The sequence below is a fragment of the Vulpes vulpes genome, chromosome 5 (genome assembly GCF_048418805.1).
Source record: "Vulpes vulpes isolate BD-2025 chromosome 5, VulVul3, whole genome shotgun sequence".
NCBI classification, from domain to species: domain Eukaryota; kingdom Metazoa; phylum Chordata; class Mammalia; order Carnivora; family Canidae; genus Vulpes; species Vulpes vulpes.
The window spans coordinates 130,683,192-130,701,331 of NC_132784.1; the positions used below are offsets into that span (position 1 = coordinate 130,683,192).

General features: G+C 36.8%; 2 protein-coding genes across 5 annotated transcripts in view; one reads left to right on the forward strand and one right to left on the reverse strand.

Moving 5' to 3' along the window:
* CDK13 (cyclin dependent kinase 13) overlaps positions 1 to 18,140 on the forward strand; it is a 122,821-nt gene that overhangs the window by 3,673 nt on the left and 101,008 nt on the right. The window lies entirely within an intron of this gene.
* Positions 3,082 to 18,140, reverse strand: part of MPLKIP (M-phase specific PLK1 interacting protein) — a 148,577-nt gene continuing 133,518 nt past the window's right edge. The window contains exon 4 of the transcript XR_012001852.1: positions 3,082 to 3,242. The gene's annotated coding sequence lies outside the window, so the exon portion shown is untranslated. The remainder of the gene's footprint in view (positions 3,243 to 18,140) is intronic.

Genomic DNA, 18,140 nt, shown 5'->3' on the forward strand with positions numbered 1-18,140 from the left:
ATCTAGACATGGGAAGACATTACTGTGAGACAGCCTGTTCCGTTAAATTTGGAACTTGAGTTCTAGACCAGCTTTGCCTGGTATCTTAGCAAGACCCTCCCTTGGAGACTCAGTTTCCTAAACCGTAACAGGGATATACTTTTTTTTTTTTTTTTGCATTATTTCAAGGATTAAGCGAAAATTTATGTTTTGTAAAGTATAGAAATACTATAGATTATTATGGAAATGTAATGTGGCTGAATTATTATTGAATAGCTTGAATTATTAGAACTCTTCACATTGAAACAGAAATCTACCTCCGTGTAACTTTCTACCCATTGCTTCAAGTTTAACCCTTTGGAATGATACAGAGCAAACTGGTATGCTACCTCTTTAAAATGTAAAGACACTTGCCATGTCTTCTGAGTCTTTTTTTCTCTGGGCCAAAAATAAATAAATAAATAAATAAATAAATAAATAAATAAATAAATAAATAAATAAATAAATAAATAAAACCTCATTTGTCATGAGGTGTGGCTTTGAGATTTTTCACATTATATCTGGTTTGTTAACTGTCCTGCTTAAAATACGGGGTCCAGAATTTACAGCTGAAATGGTTGGAAACTCTTAAGATTTTTGAATATATAACAAGTGTGTTATTACTGTTTAGGAATAATTAATTGAACTCACTTGTCCAGTTTAACACAAAGTTTTATTTACTTTTTGAATTTAGTAATGTCTTAAGTGGCTTATGTTACTTAATGAATAGATTGCTAGATTGTGAGCTCTGTGAAGGCAGCTATCCTGTTTTACCTACCGTTGTATTCTTAGTGTTCAGCGTAGTGGTAGTGTCTGGCACAAGTCGTCGCTTAGTAATTGTTGAATGGGTTAAACGCAGGGATGATGATGCTGGAGTTTACTGAGTACGTGAAATATTGTGGATTACATAAGTATTTAATAGAGACCATGTGTTAGGCTATAAGAAATAGTAGTAAGATCTTTTACCAGGCCAGATGGCCCTTATGTATTAATGAATTGTCAGTGTAGATACTTTAAGGGAATACATGCCCATTGAAAGTAGTATTCAAGCCACGGTATGAAGATTTTTCTTGGTGTTAGTTCCTAGAATAAATCCTCTCCATTCTGTTGGCTTTTAATTCACAGTCTCCTCTAGGCCTTCATCTGAATCTTCAGTCCTCTGTTGATGCTTTTCTTTTCATCAGTCCTTCCTTACCTGTACATTTCTTCTTGTATAACCAGCTTACCCTAATTTTTTTTTTTTTTACTATTTGTCTACTCAGGTGTGGGAAGTCACAGAATTTTGCTTACTGACCCTGTAATGTGAGAGTATACTGAAGAGAGAGCTGTTTCTCAAGGGAGGCAATGGTACTGACATTTGGGTTTTACTATGCGCCATGCGTTGGTAAATACTTAGCATACATTCACCCCCTACGTTTCTGTTGGGAAAAGATTGGGAAACAAGCTCTAAAAAGTTAAGTGATTTGTTCCAAGGTCAGCTTGGATTCAAACCTTGGGCTGACTGAAGTAACATGCAGTTAGTATTAGGTATTGATACTGTCCTGGCTGGCATTCAAGGGAGCTAACACCCTCATGGAGTGATCTGTTTTGCTAAAATTCATCTCCTATTTGGGTATTTATATATTGATTTCTTTTTTCTGGCTGTCTTTTTTTTTTTTTTTTTTTTAAGATTTTATTTATTCATCAGAGAGAGAGGAGGGCAGAGACATCAGCAGAGGGAGAAGTAGGTAGGCTCCCTGTAGGGAGCCTGATGTGGGACTTGATCTCAGGATCCCAGGATCGTGACCTGAGGACACTCAACCAACTGATCCACTTAGGTTCCCCTTTCCTGGCCGTCTTTGCAGCATTTTGAGGGTTGTAAAAAACAAGTCCTTCTAAAGATTCTTTTGGCTCATTTGGTCTTTATTAACTTGTAGCTTTTATGAATATGAGCCTAAAAACATTCCTTGAAGACTTTATTTACAGCTAGTTATTGACAGTTTTTTTGCAGTGCAGTATCTTCATCTGAAGTCACTCAAGTCAGATCGGTTACAACCAGTACAGTAAATTATTACGTATCCCATTAATTGGTTTTGTCTCTGAACTTGTGGAAATTCTGTTCCACTGACAAGCAGCAGAAGCCTATATTATGGAATCGTATGGAGATCCTGGGGGATCAAAAGACGGTTGGACCAGTAGGTGTAAATAAGTGAAGTTATTAGTATTCACTTGTATATGATATAGGTTACTTCTGTCATGATTTATTTAGTGTATTGTCCTAGAACCTGTGTTCAGAAATGTATAAAATGAAGACATTTCAGAATAATAAAGCTCCTATTAATTCATAAAATGCTACTGATTTGATTTGTACTTAAGAGAAATAAATCATGAGTATCCATAGGTGAGTGTAATGCTTAAAATGCTTTTAAAAAGTGTCAGGTACAAAAAAAAAAGTGTCAGATATATAGGATACTAGAATAAATACAGAAAACACTCAAAAGGAATGTAGATTTAGGTGAATTCTTTTTTTTTTTTTAATATTTTATTTATTTATTTATTCATGAGAGACACAGAGAGGCAGAGACAGGCAGAGGGAGAAGCAGGCTCCCTTTAGGGAGCCTGATAGGAGATTCGATCCCAGGACCCTGGGATTGCGACCTGAGCTGAGGGCAGATGCTCAACTACTGAGCCACACAGGTGCTCCAGGTGAAGTCATAAGTCTCACTGGTATTTATCCCATTTGCGTTTTCAGCACTTCAGTTCAGGTCTTTGTTTTTAATCAGACTTCTTGTTGCCATTCTCTTCCCTTGTTCTTCCATTCCTTTCTTCCCAACTTATTTTTTATCAGGAGAGTTTTCTTAAGGTGTTGGTCAGATTTTGTCACTTCCGTTATATAGAATGGAAGTCCAGACTTTTCAGTGCAGGTAATACCTTTTATGATCTGGCCCCATTCTATCAATTCTATTTTCAGAGGCACTTTTATTTCTCTTTATTTTTACTCTTCCTGTTCTTTTACTTTGAAATGCCCTTTTATTTTCCTCTTCTCTGCTTCCGGCTTTGCATTCAAAACCCAGCTCCAATTCAGCCATCTTGAGAGATCTTGCCCCATTCATGTAGAAAAAGTTAATTCTTATATTCCTATGGCTCTTTGCTTTGTCTTTGATAGACAGCTTTAAAAATTTTTATTTAATATTCTGATTATTTGGCTGGCTATGTTTGTGTCTTCTCTACTAGATTGTAGGCTCCTGGAGGAAAAATTATGAAACATTTATTAATAGTCGAATTATTTTTTTTTTTTTAAGGATTTTATTTCTTTATTTGAGAGAGTGCACAAGCAGGGGGAGTGGCAGAGGGAGAGGTTGAAGCAGACTCCCCGCTGAGAGGGAGCCTGATGTGAGGCTTGATCCCAGGATGGTGACCTGAGCCAAAGGCAGATGCTTAATGGGCTGAGCCACTCAGGCGCCCGAGTAGTCGAATTAATTTAAATAGCATATTTCTCCACAGATTAATGCATACCAGTTTTTGCACAGATTACAGTTGTATCTCTAAACTTACTTCGTATTTTGGTTCACATATACTCTAGTATGGTGAGATAATTCTTTTTTAAGGAGAGAATTTAAGAACCTTTTTCTAGCTGCTGCTTTTACTGGAACGAGTTGAGGATGCTGGGTGTCACTTTTTGCGTGAATAAATTCAGACCTAATATTTAGATTTGCACAATGTTGTACTAATCAAGATAAGTGATCTGTTTTTCTTGGTGAAAATTTTCTGAACAATTTTCTGTATGCTAAGCTTTATTTCCTAACTTTGAAAAATTGTAGCTTTCTAAAAAAATCTGTTGAAAATTGATATTGCTTGATACTCATATTTTAGATCATTTAAATCTCTTATTCTGTACTTTTTCTATGAATAATTTTTATTTTTATTTTTTATTTTTTATTTATTTATTTTTATTAAATTTTTATTGTTATTTTTGGTTTTGATTGGCTTTGTTTCATAGGTAGATCTTTATAATCTTTAAAGTGGATGTTAGAAGCAAAAAGATCAAGCTAGAATCAGAAGTATTACTTGTTTGCAGTGATTTTTGTTCCTTGAATTTCCACACATCTAAATTATGAGATAATTTAGTTTTCTTAATATATTTGGAAAACAAAATGAAAGTAGAATAAAGGATAAAATCTAGGTTAAAAACTGGAAATTATTTATTTTTTATTTAAATTCCAGTTAACATGCAGTGTAATATTAGTTTCAGGTGTACAATAGAGTGAGTCAACACTTCCCTACAACACTGGGTGCTCTTCATAACAAGTGCACTCCTTATTCCGCATCACCTATTTAACCCCCCCCCCCCCCCCACATCTCCTCTGGTAACCATGTTTGTTCTCCATAGTAAAGAGTCTGTTTCTTGGCTTGCCCCCCCAATCCCGTCTCTCTCTCTCTCTCTCTCTCTCTCTCTCTCTCTTTTCCCCCTTTGCTTGTCTAAAAACTGGAATTTATAAGATGGAAACGAAAAGGGTAGTGAGAGAAACTGAAAACTGAAACTAGTTAATGGGCTGCATGCCTCCCCATTTTTCTGTTTCTGCATTTTCACTTGCATAGGGGGCACTTTCACTCAGATATTTTATTGACTCTCCAAACTTAATTTAACATTAAATTGTTTCTCCTTTCTTGGAGTCATTTCTTTTTCTAATAATTGCTCTTCATTGTTTTTCACCTGTTTACAAAGATACTAGAGGCTCATGGTGAGAAGTTTTCAATTATAGAAGAGTGTGAGAGTCCTCCTGAATCCAAACACTTGAGATGATCATCTTTGATGTTTTGAATACCATTCTTCTAGATTTCTCTCTTCATATATGCATAGGGACAAAAGCTTTTTTTTAAGCTTTTTTTTTTTTTATTTTTAAGATTTTATATATTAGAGAGCGAGCGAGAGAGAGAACATAGGTATGGGGAGTGGGAGAGGGAGAGAGAGAAGCAGGCTCCCTGCTTATGTGGGGCTCGATCCCAGGTCCCTTGGGAGCATGACCTGAGCCAAAGGTGGACCCTTAACCAACTGAGCCACTCAGGCACCCTGGGACAAAAGATTTTATGTAAATCTTAGGAATTATGGGAATATATTTACAATGCTACTTCGTATGCCATATTCTATAGTATGTTCTTTTTTGTTCACTTCTGGTATTTTGGTGTATGAATGTATTGTAACTTGTTTGGCAAGTCCATTTTGCTAGATTCTTAGTTTTTTATTTCTAAAATTTTTGATATGTATATGTATCTATTGCAGATAGTTTGTGTGCACATTTGTCCCATTATCTCCTATATGTTGGGTTTTTTGGAGGTAAAATCGTTGGGTCAAAAATGACATACACATTATAATTCTGGTAGAGTGTCATATTGTCCTTCAGAAGGCTTTTACCAATTTTTGTTTCCCAACAGTGTGCCAGTGTTCGTTTCCTCAGCCCCATCGTCAAATATGCAATTTTTTTCATTTGTATTTCTTTAATAAGACTGAATTTATTTTAATCTGTTTACTGAATGTTTTAATTTCTTGATTCGCTTCTGTTTGTTATTTTAACACACTGTATTAGAGGTATTAGCTATTTTGTGGCATAACAAGTATTTTTCATGAGTTTGTCTTTTGTTTTTTAACATTGTTTATGTAATGTTTTGGTTTTTTAAGCTTTTTATTTATTTGAAAAAGGGAGAGGGAGAAGCAGACTCCTTTTTTTTTTTTTTTTTTTTTTTTTTTTTTTTTTTTTTTTTTTTTTTTTTTTTTTTTTTTTGAGAAGCAGACTCCTGAGCAAAGAGCCCTACGTGGGGTTCAATCCCAGACCCTGAGATAATGACCTGAGCCAAAGGCAGATGCTTAACTGAGTGAGCCAACCAGGCGCCCTGCCCCGTGTTTTGTATTAAGAACTGTTAGAATTATGCCTATGTCTGTGTGTGTGTGTGTTTTTAGATTTTTAAAAATTTATTTATTCGTGAGAGACACACACACACACAGAGGCAGACACAGGCAGAGGGAGAAGCAGGTTCCATGCAGGGGGCCTGATGTGGGACTCCATCCCGGGACCCCCAGGATCACGCCGCGGGCAGAAGGCAGGCGCCAAACCGCTGAGCCACCCAGGGATCCCTGTTTGTGTGTTTTGAATGACAGTAGTTTCTCCGAGGCACCCAGTGCCAAAACATTAGTAACACTTACCTCTTCTTCTCCAGTTCTGGGAATTGCTTGTTTGTTGGTACTTTTGACATGGTCTTTATCTGTTCCATTTAGGAATTTTTACATTCGTTTACATTTTTATTGTTGGGTCGATTGCTTTGGGTTTTTCTTCAGGCCTCTTCTGTTTTCTGCATTTAAACTAATCTTAAAATACCACTTTGATTCTATCCTTTTTCTATAAAACATACTTTTTTTTTAAAGATTTATTTATTTATTTATGATAGAAAGAGAGAGAGAGAGAGAGGCAGAGACACAGGAGGAGGGAGAAGCAGGCTCCATGCTGGGAGCCCGGTGCGGGACTCGATCACGCCCTGGGCCAAAGGCGGGTGCCAAACCACTGAGCAACCCAGGGATCCCTATAAAACATAGCATCAAATTCCTGAGCTGGGCACTTAATGATTCTTTACTCCAGACAGCCCAAACTACCCTTATTTCTCAGTATATATGTCAATCATAGTGCGAACTGGACTTGTTATTATTTTAAAAACATGGAATTACAGTTGCCCTTCACTTTAGTTTATGCCCTTTTCTCAATTGGCTAATCCTACTTGGCCATTCTTCCAGCCGTAGTTGAGGTGTCATCTTCATTAATCTCATTCAGAAGTGATTTCTCACCTTCAGGCTTGCATTAATTTGAGTTGTTACCACCCCTCCCCCACCAGCATATTGGACATATTTCATTCATTCATTAAAAAGTCAGTTTTATTAAGGCATGATTTACATACAGTATAATTTACCAATTTTAAGTATACATTTAAATGGCTTTTGACGATTAGATATACTTGTGTAACCACCACCACCACAATCATGATAAACAACATTTCCATTACCCCCAAAAGTTTCCTGTGACTCCTTTGTAGTTTGTCTCCTACCTGTGGTCCTTGGTAACTGCTACTTATATGGTATGTAATCTTGGTGAATTCACGTAGATTCATTGATGATGTTGCATGCTTGAGCGGTTTCTTCCTTTTTATTGCTGAGTAGTATTCCATTTTTATATGCATTGCATAGAGTTACGATAATTTGCTTGTCCATTCACCCAGCCGATGAGCATTTGAGTTATATCTAGTTTGGGGCTATTATGAACAAAGCTGTTGTGAAATTTGATGTAATTCTTTTGCTTTTATTTCTTTTTTTTAAAATTTCATTTATTCATGAGAGACACACACACACACACACACACAGAGAGGTAGAGACACAGGCAGAGGGAGAAAGAAGCAGGCTCCATGCAGGGTGCTTGACATGGGACTTGATCCTGGGTCTCCAGGACCACCACTTGGGCTGAAGGCGGTGCTAAACCGCTGAGCCACCTGGGCTGCACTTTTGTTTTTATTTCTTACAAGTAAATTAGTAGTGGGATTGCTGTGCTGTAAGTGAATTTTTGACATTATAAGCAGCGTATTTTCCAAAATGGGTGTACCATTTTGCATTCTAGTCAACAACATATGACCATTCCAATAGCTTCATATCCTCATTAAACCTTCAGTTTTGTCAGTCTTTGTTCTTGGCTGTTCAGGTGGATGTGTAGTAGTACATCATTGTGGTTTTATTTGCAATTCCCTAATGACTAATAATATTAAGTGTCTTTCCATATGCTTATTTGCTCTTCATATCTTTTCTAAAGTGTCTTAAAACGTTTTGTCCATACTCTTTATGAATTGGGTTGTTCTGTTGAATTGTAACAGTTCTGTACCTATTTTAGACACAAGTTCCTTATCAGATACAAATATTTTACAAGTGATTTCTTTCATTCTGTGGTTGCCTTTCCTTAACAGTAATTTTGAAGAGCAGAATTCTATGAAGTCCAATATAGCAATTTTTTTCTTTTGTGATTCATGTATTTTGTGTTGCCCCAAAACTAAGCCTAACTCATGGTCACAAAGATTTCTTCTTTGATCTTAAAATATACATCTTTAGTGTATCACAGCCTACCTTCATGTATAACGTAATAACAGTAGTATGCTTCCTGTTTTTTCTCCTCCTCTTACGTACCATTCTTATCATATGTCTTATTTCTCTATATAGATGACTTATATATGTTGTTTATGGACATGAAATTTAAAAATGAGAAAAATCATTTATATCTGTAATTTATACCTTTCAAACACTTCTCATTCCTTGGTGTAGATACAAGTTTTGATGTAGTATTTTCCTCTAGTGAGAGAAATGTCTTTCAGCATTTTTTATAATGCAGCTCTGCTGTTTCATTTGTTTGAAAAAGTCTCCATTTTGAAAGATATTTTTGCTAGGTATGGAATTCTACATGGACTTTTTTTTCCCCTTTAGTACTTTGACTTCTTCCACTTCTCACTGGTGTAGTTTGACAAGAATTTACATAATATTTCATTTTTGCTTCAGCCACTGGATTGTAAGTCCCATGAAGTTCTTTTTTAATCTTAGTGTCTCTTAAACACCTACCACAGCATGTGATAGGAAATAGATGCCAAAAAATGTTAAATTCATTTGGATAAGAAAATATCCAGCACTTCAGACTTAGGGAAAAAAAATTCTTTTGTTATTAATAGAGTCTAATATTGGCTGATGAATAAATTTGTAAGAACTAGAGCTGGACCACTCAAAAGAATATGCCTTTGTGCAGATTAGGTGTTAAGGCTACCCTCTACTCTTCTCACCATCTTTCCTTTTTTTGTCTTCAAAAACACATATCAGGGCATGGTTCAGTGAAACATGAAGACAAACACAGTTCAGTTCATGTGCTCAGTGGACTAGAACTTGTTTGCCTGAGAAAATCCACAAAAAAGTCAGTCATGTGTCTTTTATTTTCTTAACTTGAGTGTTTCATAAGGAACGTAAAGGAAATAAACACAAAACATTTCAGTTTTCTGTCACTTAATATTTCTAGTTTTTAAAATAACGTCTTTTTTGAGATATTATTCACCTACCATGCAATTTACTCTAATTTTAACTGGTACAGTCAGTGGCCTTTAGTATATTCAGAGTTGTGCAGCCATTACAACTAATTTTAGAACATTTTAATCACCCCAAAAAGAAACTCAGTGTCTCTTAGTGTTCAGTCCCCATTCTCACTTCCACACGTCTCTGGCAACTACCAATCTACTTTTTATGTGTATGGATTTGCCTATTTTGGACATTTCATATAAATGGGATCATACGATTCATGATTTTTTATGACTGACTAATTTCATTTAAGCATAATGTTTTTAAGTTCAGCTGTGTTGTAGCGTGTGTCATCAGTATTTTTTTTATGGCAAAATAGTATACCATTGTATGACTATTCACATTTTATTTTCAGTTGATGGATATTTTGGTTGTTTTCAGTTTTGACTATTATGAATTATGCTTCCACGAACACTTATGTTTAGTTTTTGCATGAGATTTTTTTTTCATGAGATAATGTTTTTATATCTCTTGGGTGAATATCTAGGAGTAGAATTTCTGGGTCATGTGGTAATTTATGTTTAACATTTTAAGGAATTGCCAACCTGTTTGCCACAGTGGCTGCATCACTTTAATATTCCTTTTTTTTTTTTTTTTTTTATGATAGTCACAGAGAGAGAGAGAGAGAGGCAGAGACACAGGCAGAGGGAGAAGCAGGCTCCATGCACCGGGAGCCCGACATGGGATTCGATCCCGGGTCTCCAGGATCGCCCCCTGGGCCAAAGGCAGGCGCCAAACCGCCGTGCCACCCAGGGATACCCACTTTAATATTCCAACCAGCGGTATATGAAGGTTTCAACTTCTTCATATCCTTGACAGTTGTTGTTTTTATTATATCTGTCCTGATTACTCCTTGTACTTTTGATATGCATTTCCCTAGTGACTAATGATACTGCTCATCTTTTCAAATGTTTGTTGGCTATTTACATATCTTTTTTTAGGAAAATGTTTATTCAAATCCATCTTTTTCTAAAAATTTAGTTTTCTTCTTGTTGAATCTCTAGAGTTCTTTATATATTTTGGGTACTAATATGCCTGTGACATTTCTTCTAGAAAGAAGAACTCTTTTTTTTTTTTTTTTAAGGAGTTTTTAAATTTATTTATTCATGAAAGACAGAGAGGCGGGGGGGGGGGGGGCGGGGGGGAGAGGCAGAGACATAAGCAGTCTCCATGCAGGGAACCTGACGTGGGACTCGATCCTGTGTCTCCAGGATCAGGCCCTGGGCTGAGGGCGGCACTAAACCGCCGAGCCATTCGGGCTGCCCGAAAGAAGAACTCTTGTATTCAGGAGAGTTAGTTTTAATTTAGAGCAAAAAAACCTGGATTCTTCCCTAGGTAACTTGTTTGTAACCACTTTAGGTCATTCTGACAGTGTAAACTTTGGACAAGTCACTTAGCTTTTGAGTCATTGTCTGTGGACTCAGAAGAAAAAAGAAAGAATTCCTAGAGTGTTCACAGAACAACCAAAAGACTATCTAGTTGGCAGATCTCCTGCTTTGGGTTGACTGGGTAAATATCCACCATAAGGGAAAAAACAAAGACTAGAAATTATATAGATGTGGATTTAGGTACTAATTCTGGTGCTTTAGTAGCAGAGCACTGCCAAGCAATTTACTTCTCCTTTTTGAGCTCTGGTCTTCCTACTTCTAAAATGGGAGGAATGATACCTACCTAGTTAAACAAAACAAAACCAGAACAGTACAATGAACAGGGGAGCAATTAAGTTATAGTACAAATATGTGATTCGCAAAAAAAATTTTCCCATTGTATCACTTTGTTGACATTAATGCACAGAAATTCTTAATTCTGAAGTCTAGTTAACTTTTTATGTTGTTGCTTGTGCTTTGATATCATATCTAAGAAGGCTTTGTCTAATTGAACATCACAAAGATTTATTCCTATATTTTCTTCTAAGAGTTTTATAGTTTTAGCTTTTACATTTTGGTCTTTGATCTATTTTGAGTTAATTCTTATGTATGGTGAGAGAAAGCAATTCAGCTTCATTCTTTTGCAGGGAAATCCAGTTGTGCCAGCACCATTGTTAAATATACTATGTATTCTTACTCCGTTGAATTTTGTATTGGCATTCTTTTTGAAAATACACTGACCATAAATGTGAGGGTTTATTTCTGGATTGTCAGTTTTAGCCCATTGATTTACATGTTCATCCTATGTTAGTACTATACAGTCTTGATTATTTTAATTTTTCAGTAGTTTTTGAAATCAGGAAGTGCAAGTTCTCCAACTTTGCTCTTTTACATTGCTTTAATCTTCCCTTTTATGGAGAGGCAGAGGGTCTTTTGTATTTCCACATGAATTTTAGGATCAGTTTGTCAAATTATGCTAAAAGGCAGCTTGGATTTTCTTTGGGTTTGCACTGAATCTGGAGATTGATTTGGGAGTATTGCTATCTTTTTTTTTTTTTTTTTTGGAGTGTTGCTATCTTAATGCTAAGTCATCAAATCCATGAATATGGAATGTCCTTCCATTTATTTATGTTCCCCTAATATTTTCAATGATATTTTGAAGTTTTCAGGGTAAACGTTTTTTGGTTAGATTTATTCCTGAGTATACATTTTAAGACTATTGTAATGGGAGTAGTTTTTGTAATTTCACTTAATTGTCCATTGGTAGTGCGTGGAACTGCAGTGAATTTTTCTACATTGATCGTGTATCCTGCCACCATGCTTACTTATTAGCTCTGATAGTTTTTAGTTGTTTTTTTAGGATTTTCTATGTACAAGATTATGTCATCTGCAAATAGTTTTACTTCTCACCACCCTCCCCAATCTGGATTCCTTTTATTTTATTTTTTTTTTTCCTTTTATTTTTTCTTAATTGCAATGGCTAGAGTCTCAAGTATGGTGTTGGTTAGAAGTGGCAAAATTAGACTTTCTTTTCTTGATCCTGATCCTATTGGGAAAACGTTTTAGCCTTTTTCCCCACAAAATGATGTTGGCTGTGATTTTGTTTTTTTATATAAATGCATACATTTATTTTTTAATTAAAATTGGTTCCCTCAAGAGTCTAATTTTTGATATCAAAAAAGATTCTAGATGCTTTGGTTGACCCTTATACATGAACTGGTATAATTATTCATTACTGTCCTAGGGTCTAGGCAAAGAGGAAAATCTCCTGTTTTGTAGTATGTATAGTGATTAGCTATATTGGTTTTCTCAGTATACATGAAGAAACATATGAAAATTTTTTTTATGAAAAATACATGCATCAATGTTTATAGTATTTTTGTAATGTGTTACTTAAGTATGCATGATTTTCTGAATTTAATTCTTTAAGGTTTGGGGATCCCTGGGTGGCTCAGCGGTTTAGCGCCTGCCTTCGGCCCAAGGCGTGATCCTGGAGTCCTGAGATTGAGTCCCGCATCGGGCTCCCTGCATGGAGCCTGCTTCTCCCTCTGCCTGTGTCTCTGCCTCTCTCTCTGTCTCTGTCTGTCTGTCTGTCTCTCTCTCTCTCTTTATCATGAATAAATAAATTAAAACCTTTTAAAGAAATTCTTTAAGGTTAAGGAATAAGAATAAATTTGTACAACTTTTTTATTTTATTAAAATGACAAGGTTTCTTCATATCATACATTTTGGTTATAATTTCTGGTGATGTTCATCTTTAAACTTTTATTTTTTTAAGAAAAAAAGATTTTATTTTTTCATGACAGAGACAGAGAAATGCAGAGACATTGGCAGAGGGGGAAACAGGCTCCTTGTGGGGAGCCCAATGTTGGACTCAGTCCCAGGACCCCAGGATCACACCCTGAGCCAAAGGCAGGTGCTCAACCACTGAGCAACCCAGTTGTCTCCATCTTTAAACTTTTCTGTTTTATTTATTTATTTTTGACTAGTTTCAGGTATTTTATATATATATATATACACACACACACATATATATATCTGCCTCTGTTTCTCTCATGAATAAATAAAATCTTTAAAAAATAAAAAAATAAAAGGCTGTTCAATTTTATATTCCTTCTTATAATTTATGTGAATGACCATTTCTGTGCATTCTCATGAATAATTGATATTCTCAGAATTCCAATTTTTGCCATTCTGATGGATGCAAATTTATTATTACCGTCCTTTTATTTTGCCCTTTCTGGTTATGAGAGAGAAGGAAACATTTAAATTTCCTTACCGTCCATTTGTATTTCTTCTGTGACTATGTATTTTTCTAATCAAGAAGACTCTAGTTACTAATAAGAAATGGAGATAGTTTTACAATAGAAAAACTAGTTTTACTCATTAAATCTCTGTGGATAATGGATGTAAAATGTTTGGTTGTTAGGAAAAATAATTAATTCATCTCAATGTTTATATGAAAAAGCTAATTGGCTGAGGGTTATTTTGTCTTCTAAATCTTTTTAGTTTTTTTTTTTTTATAATCTTTTTAGTTTTAAGTAGACTTTCATCAGTGGATCTATGCCTATTAGCTAATTGGTTGGATAGCAATTACACAAAGCATTCTGGTAGTATTTGTGGTTTGTGGGCGGCATTTAGAAAAGTAGTTGATAAACATGTTCTTTGTTCTTTTATTCATCAATTCAGTAAATACCTTTTGATTCTTTATTCCACACCAGACATAGTTCTAGGCACTGGGAATATAGTGATAAACAAGACAGTGGTGGGAAGAGAGAAGTATATGATACATGCTCATTTATCTTTCTGATGAGGGAGAGTCTCACTGTAGTATTGATAAATAAATAGATCCCTGAATAACAAGAAAGAGCAACTACGTGATGATCTAAGCATCCCAGGAAGAGAAAACAGTAGTGCTAAGACATCAAGTCAAGAAGAAGCATAACTTTTTGAAGAACCAGAAAAGAGGCTAGTGTGGCTGGAGCTTACTGAGTGAAGAGAAGGGTATAATAAAGATGAGAGGCAGTTTGGGTCTTGTGGCTCACAATAAAGATTTTAGTTTTTATTCTATATGCAGTGAGAAGCCATTGTAGAAATTTAGCAAAGGCATGGCATAATCCAGTTTATGTTTTTAAGAGACAAAGAATAAAGTACAAAGCAGTATGTCACCAGTGTTATGTGATTTCAGCAAATGGGGAAGTTACAGAGGAGATGGGACTTTAACTTGACCCTTAAAGAAAGAGAAGAATTAAATCAATGGAGGGTAACTGGGAAACGAACTAGGGATGGTGGAAGGGGAGGCGGGCGGGGGTGGGTGGGGGTGACTGGGTGGCGGGCACTGAGGTGGGCACTTGGCGGGATGAGCACTGGGTGTTATTCAGTATGTTGACAAATTGAACACCAATAAAAAATAAATTTATTAAAAAAAATAAATCAGGGATTCCCTCGGTGGTGCAGCGGTTTGGCGCCTGCCTTTGACCGAGGGCGCGATCCTGGAGACCCAGGATCGAATCCCACGTCGGGCTCCCGGTACATAGAGCCTGCTTCTCTCTCTGCCTGTGTCTCTGCCTCTCTCTCTCTCTCTGTGACTATCATAAATAAATAAAAATTAAAAAAAAAAATCAGTGGAGGGGAAGGATATAGTATGATGTGGTCGCAAAAAAATAGTGCCTGGCTTTGAATTGGAGGACTTGGTCTCCATATTGACTCTACCTCTTTATAGCTCTTGAACCCTAAATAAGTTTCTTAAGTCTCTTCTTAGTTCTTTCATCTCCTTTCTGTATACCTTGGTTGCTATGAAGAGCAAGTCAAATGAAAAATGTCTATAAAAGGGTTTTGTAGAGCAGCCTGGGGTGGCTCAGTAGTTGACCACTGCCTTCAGCCCAGGGTGTGATCCTGGAGACTGGGGATCGAGTCCCGTGTCTGGCTCCCTGCATGGAGCCTGCTTCTCCCTCTGCCTGTGTCTGTGCCCCCCCCCCCTTTCTCTCTCTCTCTCTCTTTCTCTCTCTCTCTGGTCTCTCATGAATAAATAAATAAAATCTTTAAAAAAAATAAAAAAGGGTTTTGTAAACTGTGATTTTCAATATGGTATGTTTGTTTACTCAGTAAAAAAACTGTGTGGTATTATGCTAAAGGAGTGATAAAAAAGTGGATTATACCTCATTTTTGCTCTTTAAAGAGGATGTAGTCTAATAGACAATGTGGTCAATTACCTAAAATACAAAATTACGAATGGTTAAATCTGAAGCAGTATGCAGATAAAGCCCAAGTAGTGGGGTTTGTGTGTGTGTGGGGGAGGTCACAGAATGGGAGAACCTTCTTTTCTTAAGAGTTGGTGATAAGGCTTTATGGGTAAGTAAGAACTCCTGAACTATGCCTTGAAAGATGGATAGGACTTCAATAGAAGATAGGAAGAGAACGTTCACAGTAAGTGAGTTTGTGGGAGTAAAGGCATGGTAGTATTAGGCAGAATCAGAACTTGATAAGAGAAGGTAAGTTAGAACCAGACACATCCTGCGGCACCTTAATGTTAGGCTAAGGAAGGGGAATTCTATTCAGTAGAATGCCCTCACCAGCATACTTAATTCTGCAGATATTTATTGAGGATCTCTCATTACCAGATTTGTGCTAGTTAGGGCTATGAAGGTACAGTGATTTCAGTCTAGTTGGAAAAGACAGATTGTCTAATTATTATTTGAATGAGGGTTGAACAAAGTGTAGTAGGATCATAGGATGAGGAACAGCTCCGGCTCTCTGGCCTAATGAGGGAAGGCTTGATAGAGGTATGGTAGACATTGTGTTCTGTTCTGATAGGAAGTATCCCTGTACTTAGCCAGATATGAGAGGTGAAGAGAGGAATGTGAGAGAAGCTTCTGTGCCTGACACTTTATATGTTTTGGAATGGCTGGACGAGATCTTTGTATGCAGTGCAAGGCTGTTAAGAGCTTTGGTAGAGGGATAACTGGAAGATTCAGGTGGTGGTAAAGAGAGTAATGGGAAAGGATAGAGATGAGGTGGGGAACCTGAAGAGGAGATAGTTGTACTAGAGCAGGTAAGAGATGTTGAGGACCTAATGAGAAAGAATAGCTGTGGGGACAGAGAGCCTGGAAAACTGTCCAAATGCTTAACATGTAAAATTGGCTGACCTTGGAGATCAGTTGGATATGGAAGAAGAAGAAAAGGACCATGTGGAATACAGAATGATTTCTGGGCCTCTGCTGTTTCAGAATATCAGAATCTTCCATTGCCTTAGAAGAGGGTGTGTTTAAGAAGAAAAGAGGTGGATTTGTAGAGGAAGCTTAATAGTTTTTATCTGTATTGTGTTGAAGGTGCATGTAGGGTAGTTGGGCGTGAGGATGATAACTTGGGGTAATCAATGTTTAGCTGATAATTTAAACTGTGCATAGCATAATTAAACTGCTGTGGGTGGATGAACTTAGTGAAGAAGAGGAATCTCAAGAGAGCCCTGAGACGAAGCTATAGAAGTAAGAAAATAATCAGGAAAAAGTAGGGAGTAAAGTGGTTAGGAAGTGTTAAGGGCGTGATCAGCATTGTCATCACAGGTATTGATACTTCCTCCACCCTGAAGATAGGTCATTGGTCACTTTAGTAATTTCAGTGAGGATAAAAGCCAAATTACCGTGGTTTGCTGGATATGTGGGGATGTGTATGTATGAGAATTTGGCAGTAATTGGAGGGAGAGAAAGAGATATCAAAGTACCATTATTTGCTTGTTTTTTCTTGTCTGTTTTAAAAGATTTTAGAGATTTGGATTATTTAATCCTTGAGGGGAAATAGTAAATGGATGGCAAAGGGTTGAAGTCTCAAGTAATGGACTAGTCATTGAGGAGCATCTCAAACTTTAATGGGGATCTTGTTACAATGAAGATTCTGGGGGCACCTGGGTGGCTCAGTGGTTGAGTGTCTCCCTTTGGCTCAGGGATTGAATCCCCAAGTCAGGTCCCCACAGGGACCCTGCTTCTCCCCCTGCCTATGTCTCTGCCTCTCTTTCTATGTCTGTCATGAATAAATAAATAAAATCTTTTTTAAAAAAAAAGATTCTGAATCGGAAGGTTTGGGTTGGGGCCTGATTTACATTTCTCACAAACTCCCAGATGAGGCCAGTGCTGCTGGTTTGTGGCCCACACTCTTTAAAATAAGATCTGGAGAGTACGGCATTGATAGTATACAAGAGTTAGTCTTTGGTAGGAAGAGGAAAAATCTCTATTTTGTGATGAGGTAAAATGTGAGGTAGATGGAAATACAGATTAAGGAGACACACCTCATAACTTTTGTGTGTGTGTGTGTGTTTCCTTGCAAAATAGAAGTAGAGGGATGTTAAGAAGTCTTGTCTTTGGAATTGTTAAAGATAGGCAGAAAGGTCTGGAATAGCTTGTGAAAGTTTGGAATAGCTACTAAAAATAGAAAGTGAGTGAATTTGGGACTTGTAATATTCACTGAACAGTGAGGATTAGTTTGGTCATAGTGTCTGTAAAAATAATTGGAGCAGAAAAAGATTAGATATGGAGATTTTTTAAGATGATAAGGTAGCCCTGAGGGGAGGTAATGAAGTGTGAAACAGAACAGGGGACTTGAGGAATAGGAGGGTATCTGAGGCCAAATAATGGCCCACCCAAAGATGTCCCTGTGAACCTGTATGTTACCTTCATGACAAGAGAGACTTTGTAGGTGGGAGTGAAGTAGGGATTTTGAGATGGAGAGATTATCCTGGATTGTGATCACAAGGATCTTTATAAAAGGAAGCAAGAGGGTCAGCAGAGTCAGAAAAGGCCATGTGAGGATAAGAGCAGAGGAAGAGGAAATGTAATAAAGGAAGCAGTGGTCAGATTGTTGGAGGACTGAGAACTAAGGAATATGTACCTTTAGAAGCTGAAAAAAGCAAGGAAATAGATTTTTCCCAAGAGGCTGTAGAAGGAACAAAGCCCTGGTGATGTGTTGATGTTAGCCCAATGAGACTGATTTTGGAATTCCAACCTTCAAGAACTAGAAGATAATAAATTTGTGTTGTTTGGTCATTTTTTTTTACAGCAGCAGTAGGAAACATGAATAGAAGCATGGGTGTAAGGGGAATGTAGAGTTAGAACTGATAAAGTGAGGCAATTGGTAGAGTGTGGTATGGG